Source organism: Vombatus ursinus, unplaced genomic scaffold (genome assembly GCF_900497805.2).
Source record: "Vombatus ursinus unplaced genomic scaffold, bare-nosed wombat genome assembly UNPS02010548.1, whole genome shotgun sequence".
Lineage (NCBI taxonomy): Eukaryota > Metazoa > Chordata > Mammalia > Diprotodontia > Vombatidae > Vombatus > Vombatus ursinus.
Window position 1 is genome coordinate 4,129,403 of NW_020950326.1, and position 25,860 is coordinate 4,155,262.

At 39.4% G+C, this 25,860-nt stretch overlaps 1 protein-coding gene across 2 annotated transcripts in view; it reads left to right on the forward strand.

Annotated features, from left to right (window-relative positions):
* Positions 1-25,860, forward strand: part of INSIG2 (insulin induced gene 2) — a 61,561-nt gene that overhangs the window by 30,248 nt on the left and 5,453 nt on the right. For both annotated transcript variants that reach the window (XR_003568494.1, XR_003568493.1), the window contains exons 6-7: positions 12,068-12,147; positions 22,035-22,149. The gene's annotated coding sequence lies outside the window, so the exon portion shown is untranslated. The remainder of the gene's footprint in view (positions 1-12,067; positions 12,148-22,034; positions 22,150-25,860) is intronic.

Sequence of the window (25,860 nt, forward strand, 5' to 3'; positions counted from 1 at the left end):
GGACAGTGGTCCCGAAAGTCACTCTTTGGGGCCTCAGAGCTTGACTGGCTAGCAGCAAAGCTTGGCATAGACTTGACTTTGGGACTTTTTGAAACTCACAAGGTTGTAACCTTCACTCTCCTTTGCTTAAAATGGAAGAACAAACTCGGAGGCAAAGAACCGAGGCCCATATTCACAGGCCACATACCTGCCTAACACAGGAACGACCCAAGTTCTCTGCCCTGACAGCATTGTCTGTCCTGGCTAGCAGAAGTCAAACCAAAAAGATGAAGTCAGCTAGCGACTTCTGAATGCCCCTCTAGTTCCAGTTATGCAGGCATAGCCAATCAAAGAGCCTACTGTTTACTCGAATTACATACCATCCCCACTCTCCTGGAAGCAGGCCCCCAGCCTCTTCAATGTACAGAATTGCATTAGCAGCACCCTGAACATACTCCTAAGAATTGAGCTTAAGTGGCTAGAGTACTGCATTCCAGAAACAAATAGATACCTACAAGATATATACAGAGTAGATGGAAAGTAACCGTAGGGGGAGAGTCTAGAGATAAAAGGTGATCTTTGAACTGAGTCTTGAAGGAAGCTAGGTATTCTAAGATGTAGAACTATGAAGAAAGCTTTTCAGGTCTGGGAAATAGCTGGAGTAAAAGTTCAGAGATGGCGGATGGTGTGTTGTGTGCAAAAAATGGTAAGTAACCTATTATAATAGGTTGATAAATTTCATAGAGGGGAGTAAAGTATAAGAAGGTTGGTAGTACATGGGACACTCCTTACACATGGATTCCCCAGAAGCTGCATTAGATTGGAAGCATATTATGGGTCAGCATCTGCTCAAAACCATGACTTGTAGAAGTCTCTATCAATGGGTTTCTTTTATTAGGCCAACCAGACACATGGTTTCAAAGCAATAAACAACAAAATAAGTGAAAATAAAGACTTCCCTCTTACACATGGGTTACACTCAGCGTTTATAGCACCACCAGTGGGAGAGGGGACACATGATACCAGGAGAATTCATTTCTGGGTGGCTTTCCAGCTGGATTACCTCATTGCTGCCAACACTGTCTTTGCTTCTTCAGAGGACCAGCTGTGTCCTCTGGTAACATCATTGGCCTCAGGGTTCTTCTCTCTGTTGAGCTGGAATCTTTGTTGGGCTTATCTTTCTGCTGGGGTCTACTGCCCTCTACCTGAAATACCTCTGAGCTACTCACTGCTGCTCTTTGCTGGTCTCTCTAAGGTGTAACTGGTAACCTTTGTCTTGCTCCCCTCACCAGTACTGTAAATTGCTGTACAATTATAATTGTACTTTGTAAAATGCAATATGACACTTTAATCACACATTCTTTCTTCGTGAAGGAGAAGGGCTTGGCCTTTTTTGAAAAACAGTCTGAAAGTATTTGAACTCTGTGACATTTTTATAGTACATGCAATGATTTTTTCAGAATGAACACCTAACCAAGATTTTTGATTTTTAAAGGAATTACTAGAATGGATGCTTTTTCTCAGACTTGCATTATTTTTTAACAAGTAAAATTAGGGGAACATCAAGACTTTTGTATGTATTGTAGTGTTTTTGTTATTCCACTCTCTTTTCTAGTTTTCTTAGACTATGTTAATATAAGAATTCCTAGAAAATACCTCCATTAAAGGCCTGTCTTGATGCTTTATCATGTCATGAAGGTGACCTTGGGTTTTTGAAGAGTAGGGCAACTGAGGGCAAGTCCTACCAATATGCACTAGGTTCTACTAAGCTGGAAAGAAATTTTTATCAAAAATCAGTGTTTGAAACCTTTTTTTTAGTTAATTTAAAAAAAAATGAATCCAATGACAGCTTGCACATCTGTTGCCTGAGGACCAGCCTTACTATATTTAGAGAGTTTGACCACAGGATAATGCATTTTTAGACCATACTAAGTGATAGAGAAGTTGAGGGGGTGGGACTAGATCATCTCTAAAAATAACACCAAAGTCAAGTCCTAATCTTGGTGGAAAGGGTTACAACAGGTACACATGATAGGTGGAGTGGGAGGTATAGTCTTGATAACTGCTACAGAACATGCCAGGGTATTCATAAGAACGTAAGAAATATGATTGTTTGGAAACCAATGCAGCCACTAGGAAATAAGATATACAGGCAATGGGGTATAGAAATCTATCCTGCCCTATAGGAAACTAGAAGGGGAAGGGATTAAGAGAAAGGAGGGGGGGTGATAAAAGGGAGAGCAGATTAGGGGAAGGGTTATTCAGAATGCACGCTGCCTTGGGGTGGGGAGAGGGGCGAGATGGGGAGAAAATTTGGAGCTCAAAATGTTGTGGAAGTGAATGTTGAAAACTAAAAATAAATGAATTAATGTTAAAAAAAAAATGATGAGCAGGTGAATTTCAGAAAAATCTGGAAGGACTTACATGAGCTGATGCTGAGTGAAGTGAGCAGAACCAGGAAAACATTGTACACAACAGCAACAGCCACATTGTGCGATGATTAACTATGATAGATTTAGTTCTTTTCAGCAATACAATGATCCAAGACACTTCCAAGAGACTCGTGATGGAAAATGCTAACCACATCCAGAGAAATAACTTTGAAGTCTGTATGCAGATTGAAGCATACTATTTTCACTTTCTTTTAGTTTTTTTTTTGTCTCATGGTTTTTACCTTTTGTTCTGATTCTTTTTTCACAACATGACTAGTTTGGAAATATGTTTAACATGATTATACATGTAAAACCTATTAAAAAAAACCAATGCAGCCAAGATTAGAAGGAAATCTGAAAACTGGGAAAAAAAATTTACATCAAATTTCTCTGATAAGGGCCGCATTTCTCAAATATAGAGAGAACTGAGTCAAATCTATAAGAATATGAATTATTCTCCAATTGATAAATGGTCAAAGCATGTGAACAGGTAGTTTTCAGATGAAGAAATCAAAGCTATGTATAGTCTTATGAAAAATGCTCCAAATCTCTATTGATTGGAGAAATGCAAATTAAACCAACTCTGAGATACCACTCTTACCTATCAGATTGGCTAATACAACAGAAAAGGACAATGACAAATGTTGGAGGAGATTTGGGAAAATTGGGACAATAAAGCACTGTTGGTGAAGTTGTGAACTGATCCAACCATTCAGGAGAGCAATTTGGAACTATGTCCAAAGGGCTATGTAACTGTGCATATCCTTTGACCCAGCAATACCACTACTAGGTCTGTGTTCCAAAGAGATCCTCTCCCTGCCCTCCCCGCCCCCCAAAGAAAAGGAAAAGGACCTATGTGTGCAAAAATATAACAGTTCTTTTTGTGGTGGCAAAGAATTAGAAATTGAGGGGATGCTTATGAGTTGGAAAATGGCTTAACAAGTTGTGCTATGATTGTGATGGAATACTATTGTGCTGTAAGAATTGACAAGCAGGATGACTTCAGAAAAACTGGAAAGACTTATATGAATTGATATAAAGTGAAGTGACCAGATCCAAGAGATCATTGTACACAGTAACAACAATATTGCATGATGATCAATACAATAAACCAAGAAAATTCTGAAAAACTTATGATGAAAAATGCTGTTCACCTCCAGAGAAAGAACTGATGGAGTCTGAATGCAGATTGAAGCATACTTTTTTTTTTTTAAACTATTTTTCTTGGGGAAGTTTTGGGTCTGGGTTTTTTTTTAACAACATGACTAAAATATGAAAGTGTTTTGCATGACTGCACATGTATAACATATCAAATTGTTGCCTTCTCAATGAAGAGGGAGGGAGAGAATTTGGAACTCAAAACTTACAAAAAATGTAAAAAATTGATTTTACATGTAATTGGAAAAATAAATATTAAGAAAGAAATGTGATCATTTGGATAACCAGTGATGCTAAATTAATACAGATTTGCATTTTTAGGAGTCAAGGGATAGTGCATGGGAAAAAAAGAGGTGCCATTAGGTGCCCTTCCTCTCAAACTTCATTGCATTTAACTATATTTTTTATTTTCTGTATGCGTACACATATTCTTATTGTCCTTTAGAATGTAAGCTCTTTTAAAGTAAAGATTGTTTCATTTATTGTATTTGTGTCCTCAGCACCTAACATAGTGCTTGTCATATAGTAAGCACTTAATAAATGCTTGTTGACTAATTAATTGAGCAAGTGAATGGTGGTGTATGTTTGTTTTTTGTTTTTTATTTTTTTAAATTGGACCTCTGCTTTAGGGAAAAAAAAAGTTGACAATCGAATACAATTGACTGGAAACAAGCAGGTTCATGTAATAGTCCCAATTGAAGGTAATAAGATTAGGGTAGTTATAATGGGAGTGGAAAACAACAAATGTTGAGGTAAGAGCAGGGACAACTGGTTTGATGTGGGAAGATGAGGGAGATGAACCAGCAGATGACTCAAAATTTTGGTAACTGGGCAAATGGAGGAGCCTTTAACCAAAACTTTGAAGGAGGGTCAGGTTGGTGAAAAGATGAAGCATTTGGTTTTGGATATGTCTAGTTTGAAGTGAGCCCAGTGGAGATGTCTAGTAGGCTATTGAAGTTATTTGATCTGAATTCAGGAAAAAAGGTTAGGGTGAATGACACAGATTTGGGTATGGTATAGAGGTAATTGTTAAATTAGTGGGAGTAGATTTTCATGACAGAATATTGACAGAAGAGGGCCAAAGACACAGCTGTGGGCTATGCCTTTATATTTGAAGGCAGAACAAAGAGAAGCCAAAGAAGAGAACCATGAGGAAGCCAAGTAGAAGATGAGTTGATCAGGAGTGGCAAAGGCTGCACAGAGGTCAAGGACAAACAAGGCAAAGAAGATATCAAGAAACCTTAAAGTGGTCCTTCTTTAAAATGGTGCACCTTTCTAAAAAAAGACTTTAGCACTTGAGATCCAACAGATTTTGGAAGGTTCCTAGAAAAACACAAAATAGCATCTCAAAAATGTTTTTTAAAAAATACTCTATTGTTTCAGTGTATTGAACTAAGGAGTTTAGGGGATCGAGTTTAGTAATTGAAGCTGTTTAGTCTGTTGAAAAAAATTAATGTTTTACTTTGTGTTTTAGAAACAAATTGACCAGAAACAATTTTTATTAATTTAACATTCTAAAATCCCAACATCTCTGAAAAAAGAAATGTCCAGATTGACATAATCCTTGCATGGCCTCAGACATCTCCCTAATCCAAGACAATTTAAGGTGATATATGTATGTATGCATGCATGTATGTATATATGTATATGTGTCTATATATACACATATACATATATACATGCACATATACACATCTATCAGAATCTTGAAGAAGGAAAAGGTTACAATATGTTAAAATATAGTTTGGGGTTAACATTTTATTCCCTCAAATAGAACAGACTATTGTTCTTAGTAAGAATATTAGTTAGTATTAATAACTTAGGAATTAACCAAATGCTTCCTTGACCACCTCTCTCAAATGGAGCAACCAAAGGGATCTCCCTGATCAATATCTGAAACATACCAGAATGGGAAAAATAATAATCTTGAATAGAAAAGCAGTATTTTTTTTTCTGTTTGTTTTTAGTGTGGTTACCACTCAATCCATCTTCCTGAGGCCTCAGTTTTGTTTTGTTTTGTTTTGTTTTTCCATTGACTTTTATACATTTCCTAAAGGGTAAAGTCTGGAAATGTCTAGGATGAAAAAATATTACTTTTTAATATGCTAGTTCTCCTAAAAAGGAAGTTTTTAATATCATCACATAAGTGTGAGGACATGGCACAGAGTCAGGTTATCAGAGGCAGTGTAGCACAGTGGAGAAAGCCGGCTGGGTTCAAATCCTGGTTCTGCCACTTATTATCTGTCTGACCTTAGGCATCATATGTAACCTCTCTGGGCTTCGGTTTTCTTACTTGTAAAATGAGGAGATTAGGCTAGATGACTTCTATAGGTCTTTTTCAGATCTAAATCCTATGACCTAAAGATTATTATATTTCAGGATTATATGATGTGGAAATTTCATGTTTGGATTAATTTCACGAATAAAGTGACAGATACAGACAACCTACTGAAAACTATGGAAATAGTAGTGTGTTAGTAATATTGGACTTGAGGGTATGTTTTTGTTTTTGTTCTTAGCCTAGATTACTGAAGAACATGAAACAATATAATGAGGCTAAGAGGAACTGAAAAGATGAGCGCATCCTTTGAATTCTTTAAAATCTAGACTCTTGGGTAAAATGAGTTTTGTCATAGCTGAAGCAACTATGACTTTGTTCCGTGAGAGCCACCAGATGATAGAAATTAAATGGAATGAAACTTGGCAAAGTTACTCTAAACAATTTTAATTTTAATCTTTTGCATAACTAAGGGGATATTATTGAAAAATTGCCACATAAAATAGCATTTTATTACATGAGTCATTTTCATGCTGCTTTTCTCCTTGATGTCACTATGAAATCTGTACTAATTGTTTTGTTAAGACCTGTGAACGCGTATCAGCATATTTTTGACACCCTCACAAAACTGGATAACATCTTTGGAGGAAGTTATATCTAAACCTTTGGAAAGAAAATATAAAAATAGATGACCATAAACAAATGTCAAAAATCAAGGGTGCACAGGTAGAGGAAGTAGCCTTGGCAAGAAGGCCACTTTGGCAAAAATATAGATGACTAGAGAGACATTTTTGAGGTGGTGAAAGAAAATAGATATTCCTGAACATTTGAAATGTCAGTAAAATAGGAAGTGAGTTCACCTGAGTGTGTGCATGTTACAGTTGGAGGTGGAGTAGGAGAGAACATTGGATCATAGGATCATAGATTTACAGCTGGAAGGGACCTTAGGGGCCATGTAGTTCAACCACTTTGTTTTTCATGTAAAGCAACCCAAGCTGAGAGAGATTAAGTGACTTGATTGGGGTTACACAGTTTGTAAGTGTCTGGAGCAGAATTTGAACTCAGGTCTTCTAATTCCAACCCCCTACCCCCAGCACTCTAACCACAACGGATTGTGGGGAACAGAAAAGGCATGGCATGTGATATAGAGTTGATAACAGATGAATAAAAGCAACAGCTAAGCCTAGCTGAGGTTAGAATGAAATTGTAATGGACTCAGCCATTACAGTTATGTGACTTTCTTCAGTAGGCTTGCAAAAGGAAATGGGAATTATCCTAGGGTTGAAAATTGTCATAGTAGAGGTGGTGAAATGTTAAGGGGGAAGGTATTCATAGGTGAAGGAATGGCTGACATAGTTGACCATGATTTTAAAACTGTAAAGAAGCCAGAAAACTGGGGATGAGCTTAGAGAATGATAGTTAAGGGTCAGGGACCGGTGGTCATAAGTTCAAGGCCAAAGTAAGGGAATGGGAGAGGTACACAGGATAGAATTGTGGTTAGAGTGGAGAATTTCAGAGTAAAAGAAATTGAATATTATGACAGAAAATTGTTGATATAAGTGTTAATATAGTGACAGAAATTGTTAATATCAAATGTAATGTGGACTGCCACTTCCTTAAATGATCCTTGTAATGGCAGAATTTCAGTAGTGTCCTTAAATTCCTACTCTTAAGATACTTACTCTTGATAGGTTGAACTGAACTATATTCTAGGTCCCCCCTGTCCCCTGCCCAGAGAGTTTGCCTTGTGGGGAACCTAGCTTAAGCTGGATCTCAGCTCCTGATGTCCCTGACCCCTTCCATTGGGATTCATGATATTAAGGACAAAACAGCCAGAACGAAGTGGCTTTCCTTGCCCTGACTGCCAAGGGGCACTGGGGTCTCGTGACCAGGCCTTGCTACCTCACCTAACTCTTCCCCCTTTCCTCCTAAAACTATAAAACTTTTTCATGGTTTTCTTTGGTAGGGAATCCACTGGACATCCCCCAGGGTGGCAGGTCTGCTACATTGTTTCAGTTAAAGATGCTGTATTCCTCAACTCATGGCTTTGATTTATTCAAGGACTTAACAATTCCTAAAGCACATTTCTGACCTCCTCCCCCCAATTAAAAAATTCCCTTACTTTTAGGATCACATTCTGTTTGATGTTTAAACTCCTTTCCTAACTTGGTTTGGAAGTGGAGCAGTTCTGTGTGACAGTGAATTCCATTCTCAAATCCTCTTCAGGTACAGTCTCAGGTAGAAATCTGAAATAGAAAAGAGAGAGAGCACTTAAGATTCTTACTGGTTTTACCTTTTGAAATTTTTTAGGCTCAGCCTAACATTTTAAATGAAATTATCAAGTGATATCACATTTATAAAGCCCTTTGTAACCTTTAAAGTGCTACGTAAGTGCCAGCTACTTATTATGATTTTTTGTTCTCAGGCTTATCACTGAACTCCTTCTAATGGCAATGATGGTGTTAATTACTTATTAAATGCTGTTTTCTATGTGCCATCCACTGTGCTAAGCTCTGTAGATACAAATACAACCAAAAAGGAAGGCAGACCCAACCCTCAAGAAGATACTGTAGGTTGGGGTGTTGTGGAAGACTGAACAGGGGTGGGGGGCTCTTGAACAAGACTCGGAAGAAACTAAAGCAGACGGAGGGTGGGGAGGGGCAGGGAAGAAGTTACCTGCATGGGGTGGGACAGAGTCCTAATAGTCAAAAGTACAGCTGGGAGAGGAATAATCCATAGAGTCATCCTCAATATGAAGGCCTTTGGAAGAACTCACTAATGGGAGAAGTGGACTGGCCAGGTAGAAGGCTATTCCAGGGTGGAAGGCCCCAGGCACTGAAGGAAGTTTCCAGGTGAGTGGACAGCTGAGGCAGGGGGGAACTATAGCAAAGCTTGTTCTCTGTGCCATAGGTCAGTGTATAATATACAGTATAGCATATAGACCTAGATGTGGTGCCTGCCATGGCAGAGGTTATCATCTAGAAAGGGGACTGCCACATTGTCCTGTTCCTAGTAGGTACTGAACAGATGTTTACTGAATTGAATTGACATATCCTTTATCTATAGACATCACAATATAAAGCAATCTATAAGTTCCAAATGAGTTGTGCAGACAGTAAGTGCCAGCAGAGTTTGAAGGAAGGAGAAGATACTGTAGGTTGGAGTGTTGTGGAAGACTGAACAGGGGTGGGGGGCTCTTGAACAAGACTGGGAAGAAACTAAAGGATTCAGATGAAGGAATTACCTGGCAAAAAGGGGACAACTTGAGCAAATGCACAAATATAGATTTGAGCCATAGACTTGGGCCAGTGAATACTCCCCTGGCTGGAGCAGACAACTTATATAGGCAAACAGCGGGAGTTAAAGAAGAGAGTTATGTGCGGGATTTATTCATCTCTGGGGGGAAATCTTTCCCACAAAACCTACATAGGATCATAGATTTAGAGTTGGAAGGGACCTTAGAGATCATCTAGTCTAATCTAATTTTACGGATGAGGAAAATGAGGCACAAAGAGTTTAAGGGGTTTTACCCAGAGTCGTTGTTGTTTGTCCTTTGTTCTCGAAGAGGACCTCTTTTCATGACTTGCAAGTGAATTGGATTTAAGTGAGGGAGGGCTGTGCAAAGCTGCCAGCCTCAGCTGTTGAGTATTTGAGTCATGATCTGAACTGAGATTTTTCTGGCTTCAAGTCCAATATTCCATGCATTATTCCACCCAGATCCCTCCTGGCAACCCTTCAGGTAGGCAGAATAGACGGTCAGCTAAGAGGGGCATCGAATGTCTCTTATGAACTAACTGTCTATTCTTCACCCTCTACTGACTTGCTCTAGTCACTGAAATTTATGACCATTCATCATAAATATCATTAACCAACATGAATTGGATTTAGTATACTACTCTAAAGTGTGTGGGCAAAGCATGCCTATTGGTCATGCTTTCAGTTTAAGAGAACTCCAGATAGCTCCTGCTAAAATGTAATTTTTTTTTTAAAGATTGAATTGTGGGTCCAGTACAAGGCTTGGAGTCAGAATGATCTGGGCTCAAATCTTGTCTCAGAAACTTACTAGCTGTGTGACCCTGGACAAGTCATTTAACCTCTGCCTACTTCAGTTTCCTCATCTGTAAAATGGGAGAGGGTACAACTCTTTTAGCTCTAAACCTATGATCCTGAGGTGGGAAACACTTGACTTAACTAGCACCCATTAAACATGATAACACAGGTTTATTAGTTGTCACTCATCCAGCAGAGAACAGGACCTACTAGCAACAGGATGAAGAAGAGGCATGTTTTGATTTGTGGAGGAGTCAGAGGTTCGTGAAAATAAAGATGTAATTCCTTTTTCCTCATCTAACCTCACAGACCTGAATTCTATCCATGACACCTTGGGGGTCTGTGGACCCCAGATTAAGAACCCCTGAATTCTAACATCTCATTTTATAGACCAGGAAACATCAAAGGGGCTGCAGAGGTTGTGACTTATTTAAGCAGATAGCTAGTTATCTAAAAATAACTTTTGTTATTTCTCAAAGAAGAAATACATTGTTCTGAATTATCCTGTGGAAGAGGGACTCGACGTTCCATTTGGCTCCAGAGGGCTGAACCTGGAGTAATGAGCAGAAATTGCAAGAAGCAAATTTAGGCTCAGTGTCAGGAAAAACTTCCAACAATTAGAGTTATCCCAAGGTACAATGGGCTACCCAAAGAAGCTGTGGTTTTCCTCTCTTTGGAAGTCTGCAAGCAGGAAGTGGAGATAACCATTTGTCAGCCTTGCCGGGATTCCTTTTGTACATAGGTTGGACTCGATGACCACCAAGATTCCTTCCAACTCTAACATCTTTGATTTAAAAAATTAACCTTTACATTTGTGAGACAAGTTCTTGGCACCATTCTGGACATTCTCTCATACTCTTCATTGCCTGTGCCTGGTATACTTTCTTCTTCGCTCCTGTCTCCTGACACTCATCTTCAACAGTTTGAATCCTACTCATCTTTCAAGACCCAACTTAAATATATTATTTTCTTTGTGGAGGTTCCCTGATTTCTCCAGTAGGAAATTGTCTTCCCTTCCTTGGACTTCATATTACACTTTGTGCCTCATGCATTTATCATATTCATCTTCAATTTTTCCATCTCTTCAAATTCCTTCTCTTTTGCCTAAAAATATGTTCAAGTCTCCTCAATCCTAAAAAATGCCTCCCTGTAACTCTTACTTTATGAAGCTACTTTCTTTCCTCTTTTCCCTTTTCTTCCATTTTCTGTCAAATTTCTGGAAAAAGTTGTTTAATCCTAGTACCTTTATTTCTTTCTATTCTCAACTCCTTGTACTTTGGTTTCTGCCTCTCCACTCTAGATTACTCTTTCAAATGTTGCCGTTGATGTCCTGAGTGCCATACCTGATGACTATTTTTCAGTCATCCTCCTCATTCTCTCTTCACTTGCCATTTTTTACCTCCCCTCCTTTTGTACATGTATTATGCATATATTATTATATTTGTATTCTTTTTTCCGTTAGTTTCAGAGGTATTATATTCTCCTACGTCTGCTGCCTCCACTACTGGTTCTTCATCATCTTTTTGTCCTCTTAAAGTCTTTATTTCACAAGATTCTGATCTGGTTTTAATTATTGACCCTATACAGATGGTTTCCAGTTCTAAATATCTAGTTCTAGTCTCTCTCTGGAGCTCCAGCTATGTATCACTAACTACCCCCAGGTATCTTAAGCTGGGTGTTTTGTAGACATCCTTAAGTCAGTATGTCCTAAAAAGAACTCCTCTTTTCCCCCAAATCCACCCTTCTTCTGGACTTTCCTGTTTCTCTGTAGGTTGTCTCCATCCTTCCACCAACTCAAGTTTGCAACCTCAATGGCATCTTCAACTCCTCACTGTCCCTTACTGTCCATAATGATAATTGATAATAATAACAACAACAATAACTAGAATTTATATAATACTTTAGGTTTATCAACTAGGGTGTGCTGTCACTAGCTTGATCTAGATTATGAGAGCTGATTGTTAAATTTTAGTGTGAGCATTTACACAGCTTTTTTGTACCTCAAGAATTGGTAAATGCCACATATCAGGGCTTGGTTTATCATTTTGCTGGTTGTCTAGACTTAAGAACATGTGGGAAAATAATAATGAAAACGAAACTTAAAAGTGTGTTGTATGTACATTTATTTCAATATGCTAGTTGTTATTTACCAGGACACCCCTGTTTACAGAACACTGGAATGGAACATGGCAGTTGGAGCTGAATTGGAAGGGCCTTGAATGGCATCATCAGGAGTTTATACTCTGTTTGGTAAGCAATCCCCACCAAATAATTATTTTTTATTTTTTTAGTGATCATAACCATGCATCATGGTTACTTAAACAATAAGCTGGAGGATGGATTGGAGAGATGACATACTGAAGCAAAAGGTCTGCTATAATAATCAAGGTAATAGACTTGGTAACAACTAGAACTAGGGAAGTTTGGGTCTAAGTTGAGAGGATGAACTAGATTTCAAAGCTACTTTAGAGGCTAAAACAATAGGAATTAGCAAGTGTTTTTATGTGTCAAGTGAGAAAGAAGAAAGTGTCAAAGATAACTCCAAGGTTACATGTCTGGTAGATGAAGACGTGGTGTAACCATTAGGGGAAGTATAGGTATATGACGAGGGACAGTTTGAGAGAAGAACATGATGAGTTCAGTTTTAAGCATGTTGAGGTTGAGGTACTGGAGGACATCCTGATAGAGATATCTAGCAGGCAGTGGGAAACAAGAGGATGGGGAGAGGCTGAGCATAAATGAAATCAAAGAACTGGATACTTATCTGGGAATCTTTTGCATAGTAACAGCAACTAACAGTTATATGTTATTTTACTTTTTAAAAGCACGTTCTGCTTCCCAACTTCCCATTCTGTCTTCTGCAGGAGGCCTTCCCAGTTTCTCCCACGGCTAGTACCTCCCCCTGAGATTACCTTCCAATTTCACCATCTCTATTTCCTATATACTTAGTTACTTGCATGTTGTCTTTTCCATTAGAACGTGAGCTCCTCGAGGCCAAGACCATTTTTTTAACCTTTCTTTGTAATCTCAGCACTTAGCACAGTGCAGGGACCATAGTTAACACTTAACAAATGTTTGCTGACTACCTGATGACTTTCCTCACAGCATCACTGTGAGGTAGACAAACAAATGCAGGCCTGAATTGTCATCGTCAGTTTTTTGGATGAAGGAACGGTCAATTGACTTTACCAAGGTTATATTACTAAGCATGAGAGCCAGGATTTGAAACCAGGTCTCTAAGGATTCCAAGTCCAGTTCTCTTTTGAAAGAACAAGCTGCTAGACATGATATCTGAAGATAAAAATAGATGAGATAACAAAGGGAGCCAGGACAGAGAAGGGACAAGAGGCCCAGGTATTGTATGTCTCCTCTGCTTCCATACCTCAGGTAATAGTTACATAATGTTAGATGAATAAAATCATCTACAAAAATCATCTACAAAAGTAGAACATCTACATGTTCTATTTTACAGCGTAGTAAAATATAAAAGTGCATTTTTTCCTCCACTAGATTGGAAACATCACGAAGACTGGGCCCAAGTCTTATTCATCTTTGTACCTCCCCTCGTGCCTAGCATGGTGGTCTCCCAAAACACAGCGAGTGCTTAATACATACTAGATGAATTAAATTGCTCATGCCTTCTAGTAGCTTGTGTGTTACATGTGTCTTCGAATAACACTACCTTGTGGTCTGGGAAGCCTATTACGAGACCTCAGGGATATTAATTGTGTAGTTCTCTCCCACGGTTACACAAGTGCTGAAAAAGTGGTTCTCTTTCGAGAGTCTCTTGTCAAAATGCCAGGCACAGTTTGTTTTTGACGTTTGAAACTACTGTTAAATAATAGTCTTGCTTCTGTCATAGCTAATGTTGACTTGAAGGCATTTGGAGTGCATTTCTCAACTCCAGCCTTAACAGGGAGATCCGGGTTTTGACAGATACTTCTTCTTGCTTGCCCAAGGCAAGTGAACATAAAGATTTCAATTGTTTGTCTCCAAGATTGCAGCTTTTTGCTCTATAGATGGCACGTGAAACTTCTGCAATCCAAACCTTCAAACCAACTCCTTGAAGTTGGAGTACTGTCTGCTTGTACTACCCACTATAAATGACATTTGAATCCGTTAAATATCTTTGCATTTTAGGACCCTGCAGAGCCTGGCTGTTCTGCCTTGGTAAGCCTCTATCAGTCCGGATGTCATACTTAATTACTGGGCTCTTTAAAATCAATAAGCATTTTTATTGTTTCAGTATTTGAGAAGAAACAGGCCCCTGAGCATTAACCCGCCAGCAGTGTGCACTGTGTGCCATCTGTCAGAGAGAATTTGGGCCCTTTACACACGGTGCTTTCTCATGTTGCCGTGTCCATTAGACATTTAATTGACATTCTTCGTTTTCTTCTGTGCTGAGGAATTTTTTTAATTACATTTTTGCCTCTTCTCTGCTTTTTCAGACCCAGCACCAAGTAAATATTCCCTGCATGTTTCTGTTTCTAACAGGATGTTATTTAAAAAAAAAAAAAGTTCAACATTTTCAAAGTATTTGGGGGAAAAAGAAGGCAAGGAAAAAAACACTGTTCAAAAAGGGTGGGAGGGAACTGTGTTGCAAGAATTCTACAGAATTCCATAGAAGTTGGCATGCCTCTTGCCATGCTGAGACCAATAAATAAACATGCAGTTTGCTTCAAAATAAATATCAAGGGCATGGTTAATTAGACAGGTCTGTTTGGTAGTTTTAAAAATGGTCTATAAGAGAACTGCACTTCTGTTCTAGTCATTAGCTCAGAATTTCAAATAATTAAGGCTATACAATTTTGAAGCATTGTAGCTAGTGGTATAGATTGTGACTGTTTGGAGTAACCCTTTCTTTCATGCCTTCTCAGCATATGTTTCATTGAGGATGTTTGCTCCACAGCAGTATGTTTTCTGACTCCAAATTAGAAGAGTAATTTTCTGCAGGCTTTTCAAAACATAAAATCAGAGCAGGTGAATGACCCACCCATCATGGGAAACTATGTTTCTAATGCCCCTGCTCTGGATACAAATAAAAGCAAGTAAGACAGTCCCTGCCCTCATGGAGCTTATATTCTAAAGGCTGAAGACAATATGCAAAGGAGAGCTGGGGAGCAGAAAACAGGAGAGGGTGGAGATGTCATGGAAGTTCAGTGGAATCCTGGAAGTCTAGAACAGAACAAAGCCAAGGGTAGCTCCACTGGAAAAGTCCATTCTCAGGTGGGGAGTCAGCGGATATGAGGTCTAATTGCCTGGTTGGAGATGTCCTGGAAATGTGGAACTTTACAGGGCGATAATTGTTCGGAAGGGTCATTTTCTGAAGTAATGGTTGGTTGTTTTTTTCTTTTTTGATCCATATCAATTTATATTTACACAAGATGTATTTATCCCATAGGAGTGCCTTCCCTCCCCTCTGTTGGGATGGTTTTACAATTTAATTACTTACCTGAATGCAAAATTACTCTTATATTGTATTAAGAGGGCTTCAAGAATTCAACTGTGAAAAACATAGGTTTAATTTTTCTGCTACTCCAGATGTATACCTCATACATCAGGTATATATGTCTGTATCAAGAAAAAAGAGCAAATACCAGCATTATTTTTCTATTGTGATGGGCAATGGTTTGTTTGCTTTCCTTCTATTTGTCAAATCATGAAAATATTGACAAAACCTGAGTCTTTCCCAGAAAATAAAGGACATAAAATAAATTTATATTAGCATCTACTCACCACCACTAATGGCCTTAATCCAGGCCAAACAGCTTTAAGGGAAACAAATGATTAATTAAGACATGCTAGATATAAATAGGAAGGACAATTAATTTGGTAGTTGTTTTGCCTTCTTGCATACAAGTAGTTGTATGTGTTGTAGTTGTAGTGACTTATTATTTAAATTAAAATTTTCTATAGAGGCGGAGCCAAGATGGTGGAGGGAAAGCAGTGACTGTCTTGAGCTCTCTCTCAAAGCCCTCCAAATACCTAAAAAAATGGCTCTAAACAAATTCTAAAGCAGCAGAACCCACAAAAAGACAGAGTGAAACAAATTTCCAGCCAAAGAGCCTGGGTGGTTGATCGGAAAGGTATATTGCACCAGGCTGAGAGGAACACAGTTTGGCATGGGTGTGCAGGCCGCAGCAAACCTGGAGCAGGCCTCAGAGGACTGAATCGCAGGCATCTGTGGCGGTTTCCAGACTTCTCAACCCCTGAACACCAAAGACAACTTAGAAGGTCACTGGGAAAAGTCTGTGACTGCGGTGAGAGAGGAGCTAGGTCTCAGCCACAAGTCTCGAGTGTGGCCCAGGGCTGCAGCTTTTTCCTGAGCTTCCAGCCCACAGACTGAGGGGGAATCGAGTGGCTGATCAGAGGGGGATTACAGGGATCTCTTTGCCAATGCTGAGGCAGGAATCTCTTGCTTTGCTCGTGCTTGAATCTGGGTCACAGTTCTGAGGGGTGGTCCTGGGGCGAGGAGGAGTGCTGGTGGGGTGAAGCTTGTTGTGGTGGTGGAGAGGCAACACCTCGCCCCTTATCATACCACCTTGAAAGATGAAAATTTACAGGTCTCTAGAAGTATCTCTGAAAACAGCTGTACTAATCCCTGAAGCTTGGGACAGTACACTCTTCACATTAGAAGCAGACTTTTACCTTAACAAAGAGTTTAAAACTCAAGTAATTGTCTGGGATCATGAGTAAGCAGTGCAAGAAGAGTCAGACTATATTATCTTACTTCGGTGACAAAGAAGATCAAAACATACAAACAGAAGAAGACAACAAAGCCAAAGCTCACACATCCAAAGCCTCTAAGAAAAATATGAATTAGTCCCAGACCTCGGGAGAGCTCAAAAGGGATTTTGAGAAGCAAGTAAGAGACGTAGAGCAAGAACTGAGAGTGATGCAAGAAAATCATGAAAAACAAGTCAACAGCTTTGCTAAAGGAGACCCAAAAAAATACTGAAGAAAATAACACCTTAAAAAATAGCCTAACCCAAATGGCAAAAGAGGTCCAAAAAGCCAATGAGGAGAAGAATGCCCTAAAAAGCAAAATTGGCCAAATGGAAAAGGAAGTCCAAAAGATTACTGAAGAAAATACTTCCTTCAAAATTAGAGTAGAGCAATTGGAAGCTAGTGACTTTATGAGAAATCAAGACACTGTAAAACAAATCCAAAAGAATGAAAAATTAGAAAACAATGTGAAATATCTCATTGGAAAAACAACTGACCTGGAAAATAGATCCAGGAGAGAGAATTTAAAAATTATTGGACTATCTGAAAGCCATGATCAAAAAAAGAGCCTAGACATCATCTTTCAAGAAATTATCAAGGAAAACTGTCCTGATATTTTAGAACCAGAGGGCAAAATAGAAATTGAAAGAATCCACCGATCTCCTCCTGAAAGAGATCCCCAAAGGAAAACTCCTAGAAATATTGTAGCCAAATTCCAGAGTTCCCAGGTCAAGGAGAAAATATTACAAGCAGCTGGAAAGAAACAATTCAAGTATTGTGGAAACCCAATCAGGATAACACAAGATTTAGCTGCTTCTACATTAAGGGACTGCAGGGCATGGAATATAATATTCCGGAGAGCAAAGGAGATAGGATTACAATCAAGGATCACCTACCCAGCAAAACTGAGTATAATCCTGTAGGGGAAAAAATGGTCCTTCAGTGAAATAGAGGACTTCCAAGCATTCTTGATGAAAAGACCAGAGTTGAATAGAAAATTTGATTTTCAAATACAAGACTCAAATGGAACATGAAGAGGTAAACAGGAAAGAGAAAATCCTAAGAGACTTATTAAGGTTGAACTGTTTACATTCCTGCATGGAAAGATAATATTTATAACTCATGAGACCTTTGTCAGTATTAGGGTAGTTGGAAGGGAAAAATTATATGTACATATAAATTGATATAGATATATAGATAGAGGGCAGAGGGTGAGTTGAAAATGAAGGGGTCATTTCTGGAGAATACAATTAAAGGGTGAGAGAGGAATATACTAGGAGAAGGAGAAAGGGAGAGGTAGAACAGGGTAAATTATCCCACCAAAAAAAAAAAAAACCAGAAAAGAAAAGGCTCTTACAGTAGAGGGGAAATGGGGAAAGGTGAGAGGGAATGAGTGAATCTTGTTCTCATAGGATTTGACTTAAGGAGGGAATAACATACACACTCAATTGGGTGTGGAAATCTCTCTTACCCTACAGGAAAATAGGACGGGAAGGGGACAAGAGAGTGGGGGAATGATAGAGAGGAGGGCAGACTGGGAAAGGGAGTAATCAGAAGCAAATACTTCTGAGGAGGGACAGGGTCAAAAGAAAGAATAGAATAAATGAGTGGGCAGGATAGGATAAAGGGAAATAGAGTCAGTTTTTCACAGTATGTCTACTATGGAAGTGTTTTGCATAACTGCACATATTTAATCTATATTTATTTGCTTGCCTTATCAATGAGGGTGGGTGGGGAGGAAGGAAGGGAGAAAATTTGGAACCCAAAGTTTTAAAAACACATGTTTAAAAAAATGTTTTCACATGCAACTGGAAAATAAGAAATATGGGAAATAAGAAATATAGGAAATGGGGTACAGAAATCCATCCTGCCCTACACGAAAATTGAAGGGGAAGGAGATAAGAGAAGGGGGGAAGAGATAGAAAAGAAGGCAGACTAGGGGAAGGGGTATTTAGAATGCATGCTATCTTGGGGTGGGGGGAGGGGCAAGATGGGGTGAAAATTTGGAACTCAAAATCTTGTGGAAGTAAATGTCGAAAACAAAAAAATAAATAAAAATTACCATTAAAAATTTTTTTTCTATAGTTAACTCTTCACTGAGAGGCAGCATGATGAAATAGTTAGAGAGATGACCTTGGAGTCAAGATGTCATGCTTCAAGTCCTGCCTCCAAAGTCTCCTGGCAGTGTGACCTTGGTCACAGGGTCCTAAATGTCCTGGTCACTTAACTTCTCAGTACCCCAGGCAACTCTCTAAGATCTAAGTTGCAGAGAGGAAGTCCCTATCCTGAGTGCTCTACACAGGGAAATCACAGGTGCAGTCAGGAAACGTCTTCATTATCCAAATTAATACAGGGAGAAGAGAAATATGCGTAGTGCTTCCTGCTACCCCCATAGGCCATTGAAGACAATTTTATTTTGGCTTTGGCTTTGAAAGTCAAACTTTCATAAAAATAGACTTTCTTTCCTCCAATACCTTCTCTCTTTCTCTGTTGAATCCCAAAGCTTTTCCAGCCCCACCTGTCAGCAACTTTTGGGCTTGTTTGGCTATAGCAGAGAAATGTACAAATAACCTACTGGAAGTTAGAGAACTGACTGCCCTGAATTTAACGGGGGTTTCTGTGTTATGAAAACCAAAGGCATTCGATGTGATATTTAGAATCCTAGGACTTGATAAAGACCTTGAGAAATCACCAAAGTCATCCCTCTGCCTCTAAGCAAGGCTATAATCTATGCCTAGATCAATTGTTGTGGTTTGTCCTTTGTTCTTGAAGAGGACGGTGACATCAGGGGGATGATGATATGACTTTCAATTGACTTTGATCTAAGTGAGGGAGGGCTGTGCAAGGTCACCAGCCTCACTTTGTCCTCCAGAGCCATCTGGGTCCAGTGGCCTAGATCTAAAGCACTTTTTTTTGAGGGGGGGAGGCAAACAGGGTTAAATGACTTGTCCAGGGTCACACAGCTAGTAAGTGTCAAATGTCTGAGGCTGCATTTGAACTCAGGTCCTCCTGACTCCAAGACCCAAGCTCTACCCACTTGCATCACCAAGCTGCTGCTAAAGCACTTCTTAAAGCCAGGAGGAGATCCATTCCCTTATGCATAATAATACAGTAATTTTGAGAGGCCTGCTAGCTCTTCAAAACTCTCTTCACCAAAGTAGATTGCAGCCCTCAGTAGGAAAGCTTTAGGAAATTGTCTGAGGCACATAAGAGTTAAGTGACTTGTCTAGGGGCACCCAGAGGTTGAATTTGAATCTGTTTTCTAACTTCCAAGCCCAGCCCTCCGGTTACTGACTACATCAAGCTTCCTCTTTTTAATTATAGGAGCCCTTTATGGTCAAGTTAATACTGAAGTCCATAAAAACTTACACACTTGTAGCCTAAAAGATGTAATTCCTAGTCATTAAAAAGTCCTGGTCATGTTAGTCATGAGCAAGTAACACCACTTTAGCCCCCTGTAAAGGAGATATATGGCTATTTTGAAAAGTTGGTTGATTGCTTTTCAAGCCTTTGTTGCTAATCACCCTTTCTTGCAATCTTTTAAAATGTCATGCCATATCAATTAGTAAACATTTATTGTGCACCTACTATGGGTTAGGCACTGGATTAAGTGTCCGGGATACAAAAAGAGGCAAAAGATAGCCCCTGCCCTCAAAGAGCTTACTATCTAATGTAATATCATGTATCTAACTATATCACTATCATCAGAGAGTATTTTCTGAATTGCCTACTTGTATACATTGTTATAAAAAGACAACTAATTGTAGAACTATACAGTTCTGCCCAACTAAACAATTTTGATTTTTGGCAGTCCACATTATTCTGCTGGGAAGGGAATATCTTTAGAATTTCAGAATTAAATTCTGCAATCTTGCCAAATGTTTTCCATCCTCTTTCTTAGCAGAAATGATGCAGGGGGTCAGACTTTAAAAAAAAAGTGTAATTAAATCTTTTCTTCTTTTTCTAATTAGCAGAATTAGTGTGGAGGGTAGGGAGAAAGCTCCCCCATTTGAAGTAGAACATTGCTGGAAGTTTGATATCTTTTGGCAACACAGAATAGCTTTAAGCATCAGACTTGTAGATAAGTATAGAGAACTTATGATTCCACATACTATGCTATTTTTTAAAACAGTCCATCTTCCCAGGGGGGATGACCATGACCACCTTCTTTCTATTTGCCCTGTCTAATTTTTCTTTCTGGTAAGTGCTCTTTTCAAAGCTACCATATAATGCCAAAGAAGAACAGAATGGGCAGGTGATAGATATACCACTTGTGTAAGGTTCCCAATTGCCTTTCTAGTTAGCAAAAAGGACTAGGACTATGCAATTTTATTTTTGTCCATTTCATGATGGAAAATATGAAAATCATGTTCCTTGCTGAATTTATTTCTCTAAGTACTTAGAGAAAATGATCTTGACACATTAGAAAGGCAACATAATATGGGAGGTGGAGATGGGAAAGCCTGGGTTCAAATCCTCACTCTGATGCTTATTAGCTATGTAGCCATGGGCATGTCACTGGACCTCTCTGAGCCTCAGTTTCCTTGTTTGTAAAGTGGGGATAATAATACCTGTCGTACCTAGCTCACACGGTTCACAACTTCAATACAACAGAAGCTTCACAACTTAAGCTCAAATGACATGTGTGTAAAGCTCCTTCCAAACTTTTAATATGTATTAGTAATTGTGAATTATATCATTAGAGAAAGATGAGTTCAAGTTCTCTCTCTGACATGAGAAAATTGATTCATTGAAGACCTCTACTCTATTCTGATCAGTATCGATCAATTTGATATGATTCCATAGGGGTAGTGATTATAAGTTCTGTATATCAGGCCCCAGAGCTGTGAGCTGCAGATTGTAAGATCACTTGCTTAATCATAGGAAACTAACCAGAGGCCCTCCATCCTTGTTTTTCCTTGTCATGGGGACCAAGTTCAGTGTGACAGAGGTAACTCAACTACATGGAAAGTCCCCTAATTTTATTTTTATGCCTCTGGACCATTCTCTCTTGTCCAACATGAGCAGGTGACCATCTTATGGGACCATCTTATGACCATCTTATGACCACCTAGTCAGTGGAGGTATTCCTTGCTTTGCTGCTGATATATTGTTTGCTTATCTTAGCCTATGCATCATATGTCAACCAGTGGAATTATTCTGTATATGGTATAGCTGTTCTTGAATGTCTAGACATCTAACCCTATAAAAATAGGGCTCTGGAAGGAGGAGACATCTCAGATTGTGAGGAAGATCTGAGGTCCACTTCATTAGTGGGGACTGTGGACCCTTTAATGAAGTGCCATTGGCTCAGAGCTCTGCCTCAGTCTCTTTTATTCTAAGTTGGACAATTTTAATCCACATATTAATGGCAAGCCGTTAATGTGACTTGTGGACCCCAACCTCTTTAGGCCAGCCCCTGCAAGGGACCCAAAAACGAAGTGCACACTGAGTCAATTTTCACTGATGGCTCCCCCATGGAAGGTTGGACTCTTGCTGTCTGCACCCAAATTCTCTGAGTCTGAGGTGAGTCTTCTCAAGATTGGTGAGTCTGCCTTGATTTACCCTAAATTCATTTTCTTTAAAAAGGGCTAAGAAGGACTGTTTGAATTTGTGACTAATTTGTCTAGATATCTAATCCTATAAAAAGAAGGCCCAGGTGGGAGGGGGCATCTCAGATTGTGAGGAAGATCTGAGGTGCACTTCATTAGAGGGGACTTTGAATCCTTTAATAAAGTACCATTGTCTCAGAGCTCTGTCTCAGCCTCTCTTATTGTAGGTTGAATAATTTTTGTCCCCAGACACTTACTGGCTCTGTGACTCTGGGCGAGTTACTTAAATTCTCATCACTCTAGGCCGCAGCGCAGCACAGAACACAACACTCCGGAGTGCAGCTGAACCAGATTAAGATGTAACTGGGGAATATTTAACAAAATAAATAAAGATACAATGAAGCATAGGTAATGTTACGTTTTAAAACAGTCAATATGGGCCTACAGGGATCCTTATGTATGGATTACTGGCCCCCTTTCTATTGACCCCACTGTTCTAGGCAATCCTATCATTTATAGAGAAGGTGCTAATTCCTCACTGGTCAAGAGGGACTTTCTTCATCCAGGCATGCCTATATCAAATCAAGTCCAGGGAAGTCAAGTCATTTTGTCAACATGTACTTATTAAGTGCTTGTACTGAACTGAGAGCTGAGGATAGAAATACTAGGCAAAAAGCAGTTTCTGCCCTCACGGAACTTACATTCAAATGGGGAAAGATAACACATAAAGGAAGCTAAATTAAAAAAGGGTAGGGGGAGGGAAGTGGTAGAAAGGGAAGCGAAGGAGTTGTGGCATTATGGGGAAAGCCCAAAGAGTCTGGAGTGGAGCCAGGAAATGACTGGCCTGGCCACTTTCCGTTAAAATGGAGTCAATCTAAGGGAGATGCTTCAGGGGCATAGAGTAGTTCTAATGTGAGAAGTTCTGAAAGTCCTAGTATGTAGTGTATTACTAGGATGATTATGTGTCTGGGGCATCGTAGAGAAAATCCCCGGAGTTAGGAATGCAGTCTGATGCCATGAGTGAGAATCACCAAGCTCCTCCATGTGGCAAAGTGAAATAAGTAGGGCATAGTTCCTAGCCTATTCTTTACACCGCTGTGTTTGGTTTGTGCAATCAACCAGGATTTCTGGAGCACTTTCTTAAATTTTTCTCCTTTGCAAAGCACTTTGATGTTGTTGTTAAGTCGTTTTAGTTGTGTCTGACTCTTCGTAACCTCATTTGGAGTTTTCTTGGCAAAGATACTGAGTGGTTTGCCATTTCCTTCTCTAGTTCATTTTATAGATGAGGAAACTGAGGCAAACAAGGTCACACAGATAGTAAGTGTCTAAGGGCAGATTTGAACTCAGGAAGAGGAGTCTTCCTGACACCAGGCCCAGGCCTCCACCCACTGTATCACCTAGCTGTCTGTAAAGCACTCTGATGCCTCTCATCTAATCTGCGGATATTTTATCCCCTTTTAAGGATGAAGAAACTGAGGCCCAGAGAGAATATATATAATTAGTGGCCAAGTCAGAACTGGAACCTAGATCTCCTCACTTCTTTTAAGTATACCATGCTGCTTACGGTCTCAGCCCAGTGCTAAGGGGATGTGGGAAATAAAATGGACACAGTTTTTGCTCTTAATGAGGTTAAAATCTGAGAGTAGCAATAAGAGTACACATAAGAAGCAGCATAAGACTACATAATCAAATGCTAAATTGTGTGATTCAGAAATGTGCCACCCAATTTAAAGTCCATTTAAATGTTTTCAAGCTAAAGTACTCTAAGCATCTGTGTTGAAAGAATGAGCCAAAGTATGCTGCCAACTAAATCAAAACTTATATAAATGAAGCATTCTTCAGTGTAGTCACACAAGTTGTTTTTGCAAGGGTCTGTGATTTCATCTAAATAGGTACTGCCCCCCACAGATACAGACTCCAGCCCTTCTTAGTCAACAGTTTAGGGTTTCTGAGGCCAAAATATTCACACAGCCATGCTTTGAATAGACAAAATGGCTTGGTGGAGAAAATGACAAACATTTTCACCTGTCTGCTGGGCCCACTAACATTAACCCTTGCCATCTTCCCCTCTTAATGACCCTTCTTTCCTCCTTTTCCTTCTCACATAAATCTGTTGTGTCTTCTACAAAATTCAATCCAAATTTGTCAACCAAATCAGATCCTGGTGGATTATCTATTGACCCCCCCCACCTCCACCCCCACCCCAGGATAGTCTCCATTTTTTCTCAAGGAGTTCAGTGTCTGACACAGTCTTCTTTTGTAGCCCAGCTCTTGCCTTCATACCAGGTGACTTCCTGAATCATACATATATCCTCTCAAATACCCTAACCTCCTAGTTCTTCAATCTGCTGAACTCCTGTGACCTCCTTATTCTTCCACTCCACCTCAACTACATTTAGAGATAGTCACATTATTGATTTTGCCATCACCTGTAAGTATTCTAATTCTATGAGCAAGAACTCTGAAATTCCTTTATCTGATCACAATACCTTATCATTCCATCTTTCCTTATGCCTTATTTCTTTTAAATTTATTCATCCTCACTGTGACCTGCAATCTTTCCACTAAATACTCTGTACTTTTCTGGACCATGAACTCTGCTCTGGCTATATTCTCCTCCCTTCACGATCTTGACCCCTTAATGAACCAGTCAAATTCTACACTACCCTACACTCTGGAATACCTTGCCAAACCCCAGCCCTAAATTATTCCTATCGTGCTGTTCCTCTCTTCCAACTCATGTGCTGGTGAATGTAGCTGGGACCCACAATGACTGGGTCCACTCTAAACTGATATGACTCAACTGGGCCCTCACTGCAATAAGGCAATCCTTTTATTTCTCCCTAATGGATTCTCTTTGCCACTTTCCACAATGGCTGTTTCAAATCTCTATTCTCCTTAAACCTCCCACAGCATCCCATCTCCCATCCTCTCAGCTAAGGTCTTTGCCTCTTACTTTACTTAAAAAAAAAATCAATGCCATTTGCTTTGTGTTTCTTCTTCTTCCCCCCTCCTCACCTCATAAACCCTTGCCATAAACCTCCAGTCTTTTCTCCATTAAGTCAGTTTCTAATGAAAAGAATCACAACATCTTAGATACAGAGTTGGAGTGGACCTTGGATGTCTTCGTCTGAACTCTTTATTTTACATATGAGGAAACAGAGCCACAGATTGAGTGACTTACCCAGGGTCATGCAGATATTACTGTAAGTGGTAAAACTGGGATTCAAAACCCAGTCATCTGACTCCAAACCAAGCACTCTTTCCACTGTACCATGAGAGACCTCCCTGTGACTCTTGTCTAAGCCCAACCACCTTCTTTACATGCATCTTTGATTCCATCTCCTACTACCATCTACAGCAGATTACCCCTACTTTGATCTAGCTTGATAATCATTGATTTTTGTTCCACTATCTACTGGTTCCTTTCATCATCTATACACACGTCCACATCTTCTCCATCCTAAAAACAAAAAGACCAAAACAAAACAAAACAAAAAATAAAAAACACCACCCATACTAGCTATTGTGCCATTTTTCTCCTCCTTTTCTTAGCCAAACTATTTAAAAAGCTATCTGCAATTCAGTCCTTCTACTTTCTTTTCTTACTCTCTTGTAAACCTTCTTCAATCTAGTTTCTGACCTTGTCACTCAATTGAAACTGCTGTCTCCAAAATGATCAAAT